This window comes from Eleutherodactylus coqui, chromosome 7 (genome assembly GCF_035609145.1).
Source record: "Eleutherodactylus coqui strain aEleCoq1 chromosome 7, aEleCoq1.hap1, whole genome shotgun sequence".
Classification (NCBI taxonomy): Eukaryota; Metazoa; Chordata; class Amphibia; order Anura; family Eleutherodactylidae; genus Eleutherodactylus; species Eleutherodactylus coqui.
The window spans coordinates 49,966,349-49,980,649 of NC_089843.1; the positions used below are offsets into that span (position 1 = coordinate 49,966,349).

The 14,301-nt window shown below is 41.6% G+C and overlaps 18 non-coding genes across 18 annotated transcripts; all 18 read left to right on the forward strand.

The window, feature by feature from the left end:
• The first annotated feature begins 229 nt into the window (after positions 1-229).
• On the forward strand, positions 230-302 carry TRNAT-CGU (transfer RNA threonine (anticodon CGU)). Its single transcript has one exon. It is a non-coding gene; the product is annotated as a tRNA-Thr (tRNA).
• A 1,016-nt stretch (positions 303-1,318) lies between these two features.
• Positions 1,319-1,391, forward strand: TRNAT-CGU (transfer RNA threonine (anticodon CGU)). Its single transcript has one exon. It is a non-coding gene; the product is annotated as a tRNA-Thr (tRNA).
• A 451-nt stretch (positions 1,392-1,842) lies between these two features.
• Positions 1,843-1,915, forward strand: TRNAA-UGC (transfer RNA alanine (anticodon UGC)). Its single transcript has one exon. It is a non-coding gene; the product is annotated as a tRNA-Ala (tRNA).
• Positions 1,916-2,971: 1,056 nt separating this feature from the next.
• TRNAT-CGU (transfer RNA threonine (anticodon CGU)) lies at positions 2,972-3,044 on the forward strand. The gene has a single exon. It is a non-coding gene; the product is annotated as a tRNA-Thr (tRNA).
• Positions 3,045-4,060: 1,016 nt separating this feature from the next.
• On the forward strand, positions 4,061-4,133 carry TRNAT-CGU (transfer RNA threonine (anticodon CGU)). Its single transcript has one exon. It is a non-coding gene; the product is annotated as a tRNA-Thr (tRNA).
• Positions 4,134-4,584: 451 nt separating this feature from the next.
• On the forward strand, positions 4,585-4,657 carry TRNAA-UGC (transfer RNA alanine (anticodon UGC)). Its single transcript has one exon. It is a non-coding gene; the product is annotated as a tRNA-Ala (tRNA).
• A 492-nt stretch (positions 4,658-5,149) lies between these two features.
• TRNAT-CGU (transfer RNA threonine (anticodon CGU)) lies at positions 5,150-5,222 on the forward strand. Its single transcript has one exon. It is a non-coding gene; the product is annotated as a tRNA-Thr (tRNA).
• A 1,580-nt stretch (positions 5,223-6,802) lies between these two features.
• TRNAT-CGU (transfer RNA threonine (anticodon CGU)) lies at positions 6,803-6,875 on the forward strand. Its single transcript has one exon. It is a non-coding gene; the product is annotated as a tRNA-Thr (tRNA).
• Positions 6,876-7,891: 1,016 nt separating this feature from the next.
• On the forward strand, positions 7,892-7,964 carry TRNAT-CGU (transfer RNA threonine (anticodon CGU)). The gene has a single exon. It is a non-coding gene; the product is annotated as a tRNA-Thr (tRNA).
• Positions 7,965-8,415: 451 nt separating this feature from the next.
• Positions 8,416-8,488, forward strand: TRNAA-UGC (transfer RNA alanine (anticodon UGC)). The gene has a single exon. It is a non-coding gene; the product is annotated as a tRNA-Ala (tRNA).
• Positions 8,489-8,980: 492 nt separating this feature from the next.
• TRNAT-CGU (transfer RNA threonine (anticodon CGU)) lies at positions 8,981-9,053 on the forward strand. Its single transcript has one exon. It is a non-coding gene; the product is annotated as a tRNA-Thr (tRNA).
• Positions 9,054-10,069: 1,016 nt separating this feature from the next.
• Positions 10,070-10,142, forward strand: TRNAT-CGU (transfer RNA threonine (anticodon CGU)). Its single transcript has one exon. It is a non-coding gene; the product is annotated as a tRNA-Thr (tRNA).
• Positions 10,143-10,593: 451 nt separating this feature from the next.
• TRNAT-UGU (transfer RNA threonine (anticodon UGU)) lies at positions 10,594-10,666 on the forward strand. Its single transcript has one exon. It is a non-coding gene; the product is annotated as a tRNA-Thr (tRNA).
• A 491-nt stretch (positions 10,667-11,157) lies between these two features.
• On the forward strand, positions 11,158-11,230 carry TRNAT-CGU (transfer RNA threonine (anticodon CGU)). The gene has a single exon. It is a non-coding gene; the product is annotated as a tRNA-Thr (tRNA).
• A 451-nt stretch (positions 11,231-11,681) lies between these two features.
• TRNAT-UGU (transfer RNA threonine (anticodon UGU)) lies at positions 11,682-11,754 on the forward strand. Its single transcript has one exon. It is a non-coding gene; the product is annotated as a tRNA-Thr (tRNA).
• A 491-nt stretch (positions 11,755-12,245) lies between these two features.
• On the forward strand, positions 12,246-12,318 carry TRNAT-CGU (transfer RNA threonine (anticodon CGU)). The gene has a single exon. It is a non-coding gene; the product is annotated as a tRNA-Thr (tRNA).
• A 1,015-nt stretch (positions 12,319-13,333) lies between these two features.
• TRNAT-CGU (transfer RNA threonine (anticodon CGU)) lies at positions 13,334-13,406 on the forward strand. The gene has a single exon. It is a non-coding gene; the product is annotated as a tRNA-Thr (tRNA).
• Positions 13,407-13,857: 451 nt separating this feature from the next.
• On the forward strand, positions 13,858-13,930 carry TRNAT-UGU (transfer RNA threonine (anticodon UGU)). The gene has a single exon. It is a non-coding gene; the product is annotated as a tRNA-Thr (tRNA).
• The last annotated feature ends 371 nt before the right edge of the window (positions 13,931-14,301 follow it).

Sequence of the window (14,301 nt, forward strand, 5' to 3'; positions counted from 1 at the left end):
TCATACAAAACCGAGAGTGTTTTCCAGTCTATTGTTTTGAAGTAAAGCGTCGTTCAAAATCATTGTTGTCTCTCCTGGAGTGGTGGGTTGAAATTCCACTTCCTTCAGAATGCTTTTCCTTAAACACTACTCATGGCGTTTTAGGTAGTGCTACCTGCAAATATTTAAAATGTAAATTAACTTTCTGGTGCAAATGTGGAAAAAAATTTGTGGCAGTGTGCCACAGGCAGGCTTCATAGCTCAGAGGTTAGAGCACTGGTCTCGTAAACCAGGGGTCGTGAGTTCAATTCTCACTGGGGCCTTTCCTGCAAGCCTAGGCTGATAGGTAGAAGAAGTACTTTGGAACCATGTTGGTAGTGAAACATACTAACACAGCTACAGACTATTTTATGGCCAAATGTTTTGGAGCTGCCTAGGTTTCCTCATCAGGATAATAATAGGATGTATCTGAAGGATTAAAAAATACTAGGCAGATGTGAACACCTTGCTTCTAAACCAGTAATTTGAACCAAGGAAGTAAAAAGTCCAGTTAATGACAAACAGCTCCAGTCTTTATACTTCATCCCAAGAATTGGACTCTTAACGTGACCACTCTTTCTTTACGTTTCACAATTTTTCACACGTGTGTTTTTCCGGATGACTGCGAGAGTCCTCCTGGAGGCATTGGTTACAATCCCACTTATGACATTCTAGAATTTGGAAAAAGGAATGTAGAAATGGACGAAAAACACTGTGCGAGTAGTTGAAGAAATGGGCTTCATAGCTCAGGGGTTAGAGCACTGGTCTTGTAAACCAGGGGTCGTGAGTTCAATTCTCACTGGGTCCTAATTTATTAGTCTAGGGTATTGTGAATACTTTTGGAACGGGTTTTGTGGACCGAGGAAGAGAAAGAATCTATCAAGAGTTCTATTTTTTGTTCCCCGGAATTCCAAAATCAACAACCATAATGTCAAAGTCCTGCAGTCTTTAAATGTCATTCCAAGAATTACACTATTAACATCACCGTATTCTCTTCAGGTTGCGGAAACTTTTCATAGCCATGTAGATCTGTGCGATGACATGCTCTTCTGCTGGGCGCGCGGACACTCTTCATACAAAACCGAGAGTGTTTTCCAGTCTATTGTTTTGAAGTAAAGCGTCGTTCAAAATCATTGTTGTCTCTCCTGGAGTGGTGGGTTGAAATTCCACTTCCTTCAGAATGCTTTTCCTTAAACACTACTCATGGCGTTTTAGGTAGTGCTACCTGCAAATATTTAAAATGTAAATTAACTTTCTGGTGCAAATGTGGAAAAAAGTTTGTGGCAGTGTGCCACAGGCAGGCTTCATAGCTCAGAGGTTAGAGCACTGGTCTCGTAAACCAGGGGTCGTGAGTTCAATTCTCACTGGGGCCTTTCCTGCAAGCCTAGGCTGATAGGTAGAAGAAGTACTTTGGAACCATGTTGGTAGTGAAACATACTAACACAGCTACAGACTATTTTATGGCCAAATGTTTTGGAGCTGCCTAGGTTTCCTCATCAGGATAATAATAGGATGTATCTGAAGGATTAAAAAATACTAGGCAGATGTGAACACCTTGCTTCTAAACCAGTAATTTGAACCAAGGAAGTAAAAAGTCCAGTTAATGACAAACAGCTCCAGTCTTTATACTTCATCCCAAGAATTGGACTCTTAACGTGACCACTCTTTCTTTACGTTTCACAATTTTTCACACGTGTGTTTTTCCGGATGACTGCGAGAGTCCTCCTGGAGGCATTGGTTACAATCCCACTTATGACATTCTAGAATTTGGAAAAAGGAATGTAGAAATGGACGAAAAACACTGTGCGAGTAGTTGAAGAAATGGGCTTCATAGCTCAGGGGTTAGAGCACTGGTCTTGCAAACCAGGGGTCGTGAGTTCAATTCTCACTGGGGCCTAATTTATTAGTCTAGGGTATTGTGAATACTTTTGGAACGGGTTTTGTGGACCGAGGAAGAGAAAGAATCTATCAAGAGTTCTATTTTTTGTTCCCCGGAATTCCAAAATCAACAACCATAATGTCAAAGTCCTGCAGTCTTTAAATGTCATTCCAAGAATTACACTATTAACATCACCGTATTCTCTTCAGGTTGCGGAAACTTTTCATAGCCATGTAGATCTGTGCGATGGCATGCTCTTCTGCTGGGCGCGCGGACACTCTTCATACAAAACCGAGAGTGTTTTCCAGTCTATTGTTTTGAAGTAAAGTGTCGTTCAAAATCATTGTTGTCTCTCCTGGAGTGGTGGGTTGAAATTCCACTTCCTTCAGAATGCTTTTCCTTAAACACTACTCATGACGTTTTAGGTAGTGCTACCTGCAAATATTTAAAATGTAAATTAACTTTCTGGTGCAAATGTGGAAAAAAGTTTGTGGCAGTGTGCCACAGGCAGGCTTCATAGCTCAGAGGTTAGAGCACTGGTCTTGTAAACCAGGGGTCGTGAGTTCAATTCTCACTGGGGCCTAATTTATTAGTCTAGGGTATTGTGAATACTTTTGGAACGGGTTTTGTGGACCGAGGAAGAGATAGAATCTATCAAGAGTTCTATTTTTTGTTCCCCGGAATTCCAAATCAACAACCATAATGTCGAAGTCCTGCAGTCTTTAAATGTCATTCCAAGAATTACACTATTAACACCACCGTATTCTCTTCAGGTTGCGGAAACTTTTCATAGCCATGTAGGTCAGTGCGATGGCATGCTCTTCTGCTGGGCGCGCGGACACTCTTCATACAAAACCGAGAGTGTTTTCCAGTCTATTGTTTTGAAGTAAAGTGTCGTTCAAAATCATTGTTGTCTCTCCTGGAGTGGTGGGTTGAAATTCCACTTCCTTCAGAATGCTTTTCCTTAAACACTACTCATGGCGTTTTAGGTAGTGCTACCTGCAAATATTTAAAATGTAAATTAACTTTCTGGTGCAAATGTGGAAAAAAATTTGTGGCAGTGCGCCACAGGCAGGCTTCATAGCTCAGAGGTTAGAGCACTGGTCTCGTAAACCAGGGGTCGTGAGTTCAATTCTCACTGGGGCCTTTCCTGCAAGCCTAGGCTGATAGGTAGAAGAAGTACCTTGGAACCATGTTGGTTGTGAACCATACTAACACAGCTACAGACTATTTTATGGCCAAATGTTTCGGAGCTGCCTAGGTTTCCTCATCAGGATAATAATAGGATGTATCTGAAGGATTAAAAAATACTAGGCAGATGTGAACACCTTGCTTCTAAACCAGTAATTTGAACCAAGGAAGTAAAAAGTCCAGTTAATGACAAACAGCTCCAGTCTTTATACTTCATCCCAAGAATTGGACTCTTAACGTGACCACTCTTTCTTTACGTTTCACAATTTTTCACACGTGTGTTTTTCCGGATGACTGCGAGAGTCCTCCTGGAGGCATTGGTTACAATCCCACTTATGACATTCTAGAATTTGGAAAAAGGAATGTAGAAATGGACGAAAAACACTGTGCGAGTAGTTGAAGAAATGGGCTTCATAGCTCAGGGGTTAGAGCACTGGTCTTGTAAACCAGGGGTCGTGAGTTCAATTCTCACTGGGTCCTAATTTATTAGTCTAGGGTATTGTGAATACTTTTGGAACGGGTTTTGTGGACCGAGGAAGAGAAAGAATCTATCAAGAGTTCTATTTTTTGTTCCCCGGAATTCCAAAATCAACAACCATAATGTCAAAGTCCTGCAGTCTTTAAATGTCATTCCAAGAATTACACTATTAACATCACCGTATTCTCTTCAGGTTGCGGAAACTTTTCATAGCCATGTAGATCTGTGCGATGGCATGCTCTTCTGCTGGGCGCGCGGACACTCTTCATACAAAACCGAGAGTGTTTTCCAGTCTATTGTTTTGAAGTAAAGCGTCGTTCAAAATCATTGTTGTCTCTCCTGGAGTGGTGGGTTGAAATTCCACTTCCTTCAGAATGCTTTTCCTTAAACACTACTCATGGCGTTTTAGGTAGTGCTACCTGCAAATATTTAAAATGTAAATTAACTTTCTGGTGCAAATGTGGAAAAAAGTTTGTGGCAGTGTGCCACAGGCAGGCTTCATAGCTCAGAGGTTAGAGCACTGGTCTCGTAAACCAGGGGTCGTGAGTTCAATTCTCACTGGGGCCTTTCCTGCAAGCCTAGGCTGATAGGTAGAAGAAGTACTTTGGAACCATGTTGGTAGTGAAACATACTAACACAGCTACAGACTATTTTATGGCCAAATGTTTTGGAGCTGCCTAGGTTTCCTCATCAGGATAATAATAGGATGTATCTGAAGGATTAAAAAATACTAGGCAGATGTGAACACCTTGCTTCTAAACCAGTAATTTGAACCAAGGAAGTAAAAAGTCCAGTTAATGACAAACAGCTCCAGTCTTTATACTTCATCCCAAGAATTGGACTCTTAACGTGACCACTCTTTCTTTACGTTTCACAATTTTTCACACGTGTGTTTTTCCGGATGACTGCGAGAGTCCTCCTGGAGGCATTGGTTACAATCCCACTTATGACATTCTAGAATTTGGAAAAAGGAATGTAGAAATGGACGAAAAACACTGTGCGAGTAGTTGAAGAAATGGGCTTCATAGCTCAGGGGTTAGAGCACTGGTCTTGCAAACCAGGGGTCGTGAGTTCAATTCTCACTGGGGCCTAATTTATTAGTCTAGGGTATTGTGAATACTTTTGGAACGGGTTTTGTGGACCGAGGAAGAGAAAGAATCTATCAAGAGTTCTATTTTTTGTTCCCCGGAATTCCAAAATCAACAACCATAATGTCAAAGTCCTGCAGTCTTTAAATGTCATTCCAAGAATTACACTATTAACATCACCGTATTCTCTTCAGGTTGCGGAAACTTTTCATAGCCATGTAGATCTGTGCGATGGCATGCTCTTCTGCTGGGCGCGCGGACACTCTTCATACAAAACCGAGAGTGTTTTCCAGTCTATTGTTTTGAAGTAAAGTGTCGTTCAAAATCATTGTTGTCTCTCCTGGAGTGGTGGGTTGAAATTCCACTTCCTTCAGAATGCTTTTCCTTAAACACTACTCATGACGTTTTAGGTAGTGCTACCTGCAAATATTTAAAATGTAAATTAACTTTCTGGTGCAAATGTGGAAAAAAGTTTGTGGCAGTGTGCCACAGGCAGGCTTCATAGCTCAGAGGTTAGAGCACTGGTCTCGTAAACCAGGGGTCGTGAGTTCAATTCTCACTGGGGCCTTTCCTGCAAGCCTAGGCTGATAGGTAGAAGAAGTACTTTGGAACCATGTTGGTAGTGAAACATACTAACACAGCTACAGACTATTTTATGGCCAAATGTTTTGGAGCTGCCTAGGTTTCCTCATCAGGATAATAATAGGATGTATCTGAAGGATTAAAAAATACTAGGCAGATGTGAACACCTTGCTTCTAAACCAGTAATTTGAACCAAGGAAGTAAAAAGTCCAGTTAATGACAAACAGCTCCAGTCTTTATACTTCATCCCAAGAATTGGACTCTTAACGTGACCACTCTTTCTTTACGTTTCACAATTTTTCACACGTGTGTTTTTCCGGATGACTGCGAGAGTCCTCCTGGAGGCATTGGTTACAATCCCACTTATGACATTCTAGAATTTGGAAAAAGGAATGTAGAAATGGACGAAAAACACTGTGTGAGTAGTTGAAGAAATGGGCTTCATAGCTCAGGGGTTAGAGCACTGGTCTTGTAAACCAGCGGTCATGAGTTCAATTCTCACTGGGGCCTAATTTATTAGTCTAGGGTATTGTGAATACTTTTGGAACGGGTTTTGTGGACCGAGGAAGAGAAAGAATCTATCAAGAGTTCTATTTTTTGTTCCCCGGAATTCCAAAATCAACAACCATAATGTCAAAGTCCTGCAGTCTTTAAATGTCATTCCAAGAATTACACTATTAACATCACCGTATTCTCTTCAGGTTGCGGAAACTTTTCATAGCCATGTAGATCTGTGCGATGGCATGCTCTTCTGCTGGGCGCGCGGACACTCTTCATACAAAACCGAGAGTGTTTTCCAGTCTATTGTTTTGAAGTAAAGTGTCGTTCAAAATCATTGTTGTCTCTCCTGGAGTGGTGGGTTGAAATTCCACTTCCTTCAGAATGCTTTTCCTTAAACACTACTCATGACGTTTTAGGTAGTGCTACCTGCAAATATTTAAAATGTAAATTAACTTTCTGGTGCAAATGTGGAAAAAAGTTTGTGGCAGTGTGCCACAGGCAGGCTTCATAGCTCAGAGGTTAGAGCACTGGTCTTGTAAACCAGGGGTCGTGAGTTCAATTCTCACTGGGGCCTAATTTATTAGTCTAGGGTATTGTGAATACTTTTGGAACGGGTTTTGTGGACCGAGGAAGAGATAGAATCTATCAAGAGTTCTATTTTTTGTTCCCCGGAATTCCAAATCAACAACCATAATGTCGAAGTCCTGCAGTCTTTAAATGTCATTCCAAGAATTACACTATTAACACCACCGTATTCTCTTCAGGTTGCGGAAACTTTTCATAGCCATGTAGGTCAGTGCGATGGCATGCTCTTCTGCTGGGCGCGCGGACACTCTTCATACAAAACCGAGAGTGTTTTCCAGTCTATTGTTTTGAAGTAAAGTGTCGTTCAAAATCATTGTTGTCTCTCCTGGAGTGGTGGGTTGAAATTCCACTTCCTTCAGAATGCTTTTCCTTAAACACTACTCATGGCGTTTTAGGTAGTGCTACCTGCAAATATTTAAAATGTAAATTAACTTTCTGGTGCAAATGTGGAAAAAAATTTGTGGCAGTGCGCCACAGGCAGGCTTCATAGCTCAGAGGTTAGAGCACTGGTCTCGTAAACCAGGGGTCGTGAGTTCAATTCTCACTGGGGCCTTTCCTGCAAGCCTAGGCTGATAGGTAGAAGAAGTACCTTGGAACCATGTTGGTTGTGAACCATACTAACACAGCTACAGACTATTTTATGGCCAAATGTTTCGGAGCTGCCTAGGTTTCCTCATCAGGATAATAATAGGATGTATCTGAAGGATTAAAAAATACTAGGCAGATGTGAACACCTTGCTTCTAAACCAGTAATTTGAACCAAGGAAGTAAAAAGTCCAGTTAATGACAAACAGCTCCAGTCTTTATACTTCATCCCAAGAATTGGACTCTTAACGTGACCACTCTTTCTTTACGTTTCACAATTTTTCACACGTGTGTTTTTCCGGATGACTGCGAGAGTCCTCCTGGAGGCATTGGTTACAATCCCACTTATGACATTCTAGAATTTGGAAAAAGGAATGTAGAAATGGACGAAAAACACTGTGCGAGTAGTTGAAGAAATGGGCTTCATAGCTCAGGGGTTAGAGCACTGGTCTTGTAAACCAGGGGTCGTGAGTTCAATTCTCACTGGGTCCTAATTTATTAGTCTAGGGTATTGTGAATACTTTTGGAACGGGTTTTGTGGACCGAGGAAGAGAAAGAATCTATCAAGAGTTCTATTTTTTGTTCCCCGGAATTCCAAAATCAACAACCATAATGTCAAAGTCCTGCAGTCTTTAAATGTCATTCCAAGAATTACACTATTAACATCACCGTATTCTCTTCAGGTTGCGGAAACTTTTCATAGCCATGTAGATCTGTGCGATGGCATGCTCTTCTGCTGGGCGCGCGGACACTCTTCATACAAAACCGAGAGTGTTTTCCAGTCTATTGTTTTGAAGTAAAGCGTCGTTCAAAATCATTGTTGTCTCTCCTGGAGTGGTGGGTTGAAATTCCACTTCCTTCAGAATGCTTTTCCTTAAACACTACTCATGGCGTTTTAGGTAGTGCTACCTGCAAATATTTAAAATGTAAATTAACTTTCTGGTGCAAATGTGGAAAAAAGTTTGTGGCAGTGTGCCACAGGCAGGCTTCATAGCTCAGAGGTTAGAGCACTGGTCTCGTAAACCAGGGGTCGTGAGTTCAATTCTCACTGGGGCCTTTCCTGCAAGCCTAGGCTGATAGGTAGAAGAAGTACTTTGGAACCATGTTGGTAGTGAAACATACTAACACAGCTACAGACTATTTTATGGCCAAATGTTTTGGAGCTGCCTAGGTTTCCTCATCAGGATAATAATAGGATGTATCTGAAGGATTAAAAAATACTAGGCAGATGTGAACACCTTGCTTCTAAACCAGTAATTTGAACCAAGGAAGTAAAAAGTCCAGTTAATGACAAACAGCTCCAGTCTTTATACTTCATCCCAAGAATTGGACTCTTAACGTGACCACTCTTTCTTTACGTTTCACAATTTTTCACACGTGTGTTTTTCCGGATGACTGCGAGAGTCCTCCTGGAGGCATTGGTTACAATCCCACTTATGACATTCTAGAATTTGGAAAAAGGAATGTAGAAATGGACGAAAAACACTGTGCGAGTAGTTGAAGAAATGGGCTTCATAGCTCAGGGGTTAGAGCACTGGTCTTGCAAACCAGGGGTCGTGAGTTCAATTCTCACTGGGGCCTAATTTATTAGTCTAGGGTATTGTGAATACTTTTGGAACGGGTTTTGTGGACCGAGGAAGAGAAAGAATCTATCAAGAGTTCTATTTTTTGTTCCCCGGAATTCCAAAATCAACAACCATAATGTCAAAGTCCTGCAGTCTTTAAATGTCATTCCAAGAATTACACTATTAACATCACCGTATTCTCTTCAGGTTGCGGAAACTTTTCATAGCCATGTAGATCTGTGCGATGGCATGCTCTTCTGCTGGGCGCGCGGACACTCTTCATACAAAACCGAGAGTGTTTTCCAGTCTATTGTTTTGAAGTAAAGTGTCGTTCAAAATCATTGTTGTCTCTCCTGGAGTGGTGGGTTGAAATTCCACTTCCTTCAGAATGCTTTTCCTTAAACACTACTCATGACGTTTTAGGTAGTGCTACCTGCAAATATTTAAAATGTAAATTAACTTTCTGGTGCAAATGTGGAAAAAAGTTTGTGGCAGTGTGCCACAGGCAGGCTTCATAGCTCAGAGGTTAGAGCACTGGTCTCGTAAACCAGGGGTCGTGAGTTCAATTCTCACTGGGGCCTTTCCTGCAAGCCTAGGCTGATAGGTAGAAGAAGTACTTTGGAACCATGTTGGTAGTGAAACATACTAACACAGCTACAGACTATTTTATGGCCAAATGTTTTGGAGCTGCCTAGGTTTCCTCATCAGGATAATAATAGGATGTATCTGAAGGATTAAAAAATACTAGGCAGATGTGAACACCTTGCTTCTAAACCAGTAATTTGAACCAAGGAAGTAAAAAGTCCAGTTAATGACAAACAGCTCCAGTCTTTATACTTCATCCCAAGAATTGGACTCTTAACGTGACCACTCTTTCTTTACGTTTCACAATTTTTCACACGTGTGTTTTTCCGGATGACTGCGAGAGTCCTCCTGGAGGCATTGGTTACAATCCCACTTATGACATTCTAGAATTTGGAAAAAGGAATGTAGAAATGGACGAAAAACACTGTGTGAGTAGTTGAAGAAATGGGCTTCATAGCTCAGGGGTTAGAGCACTGGTCTTGTAAACCAGCGGTCATGAGTTCAATTCTCACTGGGGCCTAATTTATTAGTCTAGGGTATTGTGAATACTTTTGGAACGGGTTTTGTGGACCGAGGAAGAGAAAGAATCTATCAAGAGTTCTATTTTTTGTTCCCCGGAATTCCAAAATCAACAACCATAATGTCAAAGTCCTGCAGTCTTTAAATGTCATTCCAAGAATTACACTATTAACATCACCGTATTCTCTTCAGGTTGCGGAAACTTTTCATAGCCATGTAGATCTGTGCGATGACATGCTCTTCTGCTGGGCGCGCGGACACTCTTCATACAAAACCGAGAGTGTTTTCCAGTCTATTATTTTGAAGTAAAGCGTCGTTCAAAATCATTGTTGTCTCTCCTGGAGTGGTGGGTTGAAATTCCACTTCCTTCAGAATGCTTTTCCTTAAACACTACTCATGACGTTTTAGGTAGTGCTACCTGCAAATATTTAAAATGTAAATTAACTTTCTGGTGCAAATGTGGAAAAACGTTTGTGGCAGTGCGCCACAGGCAGGCTTCATAGCTCAGAGGTTAGAGCACTGGTCTCGTAAACCAGGGGTCGTGAGTTCAATTCTCACTGGGGCCTTTCCTGCAAGCCTAGGCTGATAGGTAGAAGAAGTACCTTGGAACCATGTTGGTAGTGAAACATACTAACACAGCTACAGACTATTTTATGGCCAAATGTTTCGGAGCTGCCTAGGTTTCCTCATCAGGATAATAATAGGATGTATCTGAAGGATTAAAAAATACTAGGCAGATGTGAACACCTTGCTTCTAAACCAGTAATTTGAACCAAGGAAGTAAAAAGTCCAGTTAATGACAAACAGCTCCAGTCTTTATACTTCATCCCAAGAATTGGACTCTTAACGTGACCACTCTTTCTTTACGTTTCACAATTTTTCACACGTGTGTTTTTCCGGATGACTGCGAGAGCCCTCCTGGAGGCATTGGTTACAATCCCACTTATGACATTCTAGAATTTGGAAAAAGGAATGTAGAAATGGACGAAAAACACTGTGCGAGTAGTTGAAGAAATGGGCTTCATAGCTCAGGGGTTAGAGCACTGGTCTTGTAAACCAGGGGTCGTGAGTTCAATTCTCACTGGGGCCTAATTTATTAGTCTAGGGTATTGTGAATACTTTTGGAACGGGTTTTGTGGACCGAGGAAGAGATAGAATCTATCAAGAGTTCTATTTTTTGTTCCCCGGAATTCCAAATCAACAACCATAATGTCGAAGTCCTGCAGTCTTTAAATGTCATTCCAAGAATTACACTATTAACATCACCGTATTCTCTTCAGGTTGCGGAAACTTTTCATAGCCATGTAGGTCAGTGCGATGGCATGCTCTTCTGCTGGGCGCGCGGACACTCTTCATACAAAACCGAGAGTGTTTTCCAGTCTATTGTTTTGAAGTAAAGTGTCGTTCAAAATCATTGTTGTCTCTCCTGGAGTGGTGGGTTGAAATTCCACTTCCTTCAGAATGCTTTTCCTTAAACACTACTCATGGCGTTTTAGGTAGTGCTACCTGCAAATATTTAAAATGTAAATTAACTTTCTGGTGCAAATGTGGAAAAAAATTTGTGGCAGTGCGCCACAGGCAGGCTTCATAGCTCAGAGGTTAGAGCACTGGTCTCGTAAACCAGGGGTCGTGAGTTCAATTCTCACTGGGGCCTTTCCTGCAAGCCTAGGCTGATAGGTAGAAGAAGTACCTTGGAACCATGTTGGTTGTGAACCATACTAACACAGCTACAGACTATTTTATGGCCAAATGTTTCGGAGCTGCCTAGGTTTCCTCATCAGGATAATAATAGGATGTATCTGAAGGATTAAAAAATACTAGGCAGATGTGAACACCTTGCTTTTAAACCAGTAATTTGAACCAAGGAAGTAAAAAGTCCAGTTAATGACAAACAGCTCCAGTCTTTATACTTCATCCCAAGAATTGGACTCTTAACGTGACCACTCTTTCTTTACGTTTCACAATTTTTCACACGTGTGTTTTTCCGGATGACTGCGAGAGCCCTCCTGGAGGCATTGGTTACAATCCCACTTATGACATTCTAGAATTTGGAAAAAGGAATGTAGAAATGGACGAAAAACACTGTGCGAGTAGTTGAAGAAATGGGCTTCATAGCTCAGGGGTTAGAGCACTGGTCTTGTAAACCAGGGGTCGTGAGTTCAATTCTCACTGGGGCCTAATTTATTAGTCTAGGGTATTGTGAATACTTTTGGAACGGGTTTTGTGGACCGAGGAAGAGATAGAATCTATCAAGAGTTCTATTTTTTGTTCCCCGGAATTCCAAATCAACAACCATAATGTCGAAGTCCTGCAGTCTTTAAATGTCATTCCAAGAATTACACTATTAACACCACCGTATTCTCTTCAGGTTGCGGAAACTTTTCATAGCCATGTAGGTCAGTGCGATGGCATGCTCTTCTGCTGGGCGCGCGGACACTCTTCATACAAAACCGAGAGTGTTTTCCAGTCTATTGTTTTGAAGTAAAGTGTCGTTCAAAATCATTGTTGTCTCTCCTGGAGTGGTGGGTTGAAATTCCACTTCCTTCAGAATGCTTTTCCTTAAACACTACTCATGGCGTTTTAGGTAGTGCTACCTGCAAATATTTAAAATGTAAATTAACTTTCTGGTGCAAATGTGGAAAAAAATTTGTGGCAGTGCGCCACAGGCAGGCTTCATAGCTCAGAGGTTAGAGCACTGGTCTCGTAAACCAGGGGTCGTGAGTTCAATTCTCACTGGGGCCTTTCCTGCAAGCCTAGGCTGATAGGTAGAAGAAGTACCTTGGAACCATGTTGGTTGTGAACCATACTAACACAGCTACAGACTATTTTATGGCCAAATGTTTCGGAGCTGCCTAGGTTTCCTCATCAGGATAATAATAGGATGTATCTGAAGGATTAAAAAATACTAGGCAGATGTGAACACCTTGCTTCTAAACCAGTAATTTGAACCAAGGAAGTAAAAAGTCCAGTTAATGACAAACAGCTCCAGTCTTTATACTTCATCCCAAGAATTGGACTCTTAACGTGACCACTCTTTCTTTACGTTTCACAATTTTTCACACGTGTGTTTTTCCGGATGACTGCGAGAGCCCTCCTGGAGGCATTGGTTACAATCCCACTTATGACATTCTAGAATTTGGAAAAAGGAATGTAGAAATGGACGAAAAACACTGTGCGAGTAGTTGAAGAAATGGGCTTCATAGCTCAGGGGTTAGAGCACTGGTCTTGTAAACCAGGGGTCGTGAGTTCACTTCTCACTGGGGCCTAATTTATTAGTCTAGGGTATTGTGAATACTTTTGGAACGGGTTTTGTGGACCGAGGAAGAGATAGAATCTATCAAGAGTTCTATTTTTTGTTCCCCGGAATTCCAAATCAACAACCATAATGTCGAAGTCCTGCAGTCTTTAAATGTCATTCCAAGAATTACACTATTAACATCACCGTATTCTCTTCAGGTTGCGGAAACTTTTCATAGCCATGTAGGTCAGTGCGATGGCATGCTCTTCTGCTGGGCGCGCGGACACTCTTCATACAAAACCGAGAGTGTTTTCCAGTCTATTGTTTTGAAGTAAAGTGTCGTTCAAAATCATTGTTGTCTCTCCTGGAGTGGTGGGTTGAAATTCCACTTCCTTCAGAATGCTTTTCCTTAAACACTACTCATGGCGTTTTAGGTAGTGCTACCTGCAAATATTTCAAATGTAAATTAACTTTCTGGTGCAAATGTGGAAAAACGTTTGTGGCAGTGCGCCACAGGCAGGCTTCATAGCTCAGAGGTTAGAGCACTGGTCTCGTAAACCAGGGGTCGTGAGTTCAATTCTCACTGGGGCCTTTCCTGCAAGCCTAGGCTGATAGGTAGAAGAAGTACCTTGGAACCATGTTGGTAGTGAAACATACTAACACAGCTACAGACTATTTTATGGCCAAATGTTTCGGAGCTGCCTAGGTTTCCTCATCAGGATAATAATAGGATGTATCTGAAGGATTAAAAAATACTAGGCAGATGTGAACACCTTGCTTCTAAACCAGTAATTTGAACCAAGGAAGTAAAAAGTCCAGTTAATGACAAACAGCTCCAGTCTTTATACTTCATCCCAAGAATTGGACTCTTAACGTGACCACTCTTTCTTTACGTTTCACAATTTTTCACACGTGTGTTTTTCCGGATGACTGCGAGAGCCCTCCTGGAGGCATTGGTTACAATCCCACTTATGACATTCTAGAATTTGGAAAAAGGAATGTAGAAATGGACGAAAAACACTGTGCGAGTAGTTGAAGAAATGGGCTTCATAGCTCAGGGGTTAGAGCACTGGTCTTGTAAACCAGGGGTCGTGAGTTCAATTCTCACTGGGGCCTAATTTATTAGTCTAGGGTATTGTGAATACTTTTGGAACGGGTTTTGTGGACCGAGGAAGAGATAGAATCTATCAAGAGTTCTATTTTTTGTTCCCCGGAATTCCAAATCAACAACCATAATGTCGAAGTCCTGCAGTCTTTAAATGTCATTCCAAGAATTACACTATTAACACCACCGTATTCTCTTCAGGTTGCGGAAACTTTTCATAGCCATGTAGGTCAGTGCGATGGCATGCTCTTCTGCTGGGCGCGCGGACACTCTTCATACAAAACCGAGAGTGTTTTCCAGTCTATTGTTTTGAAGTAAAGCGTCGTTCAAAATCATTGTTGTCTCTCCTGGAGTGGTGGGTTGAAATTCCACTTCCTTCAGA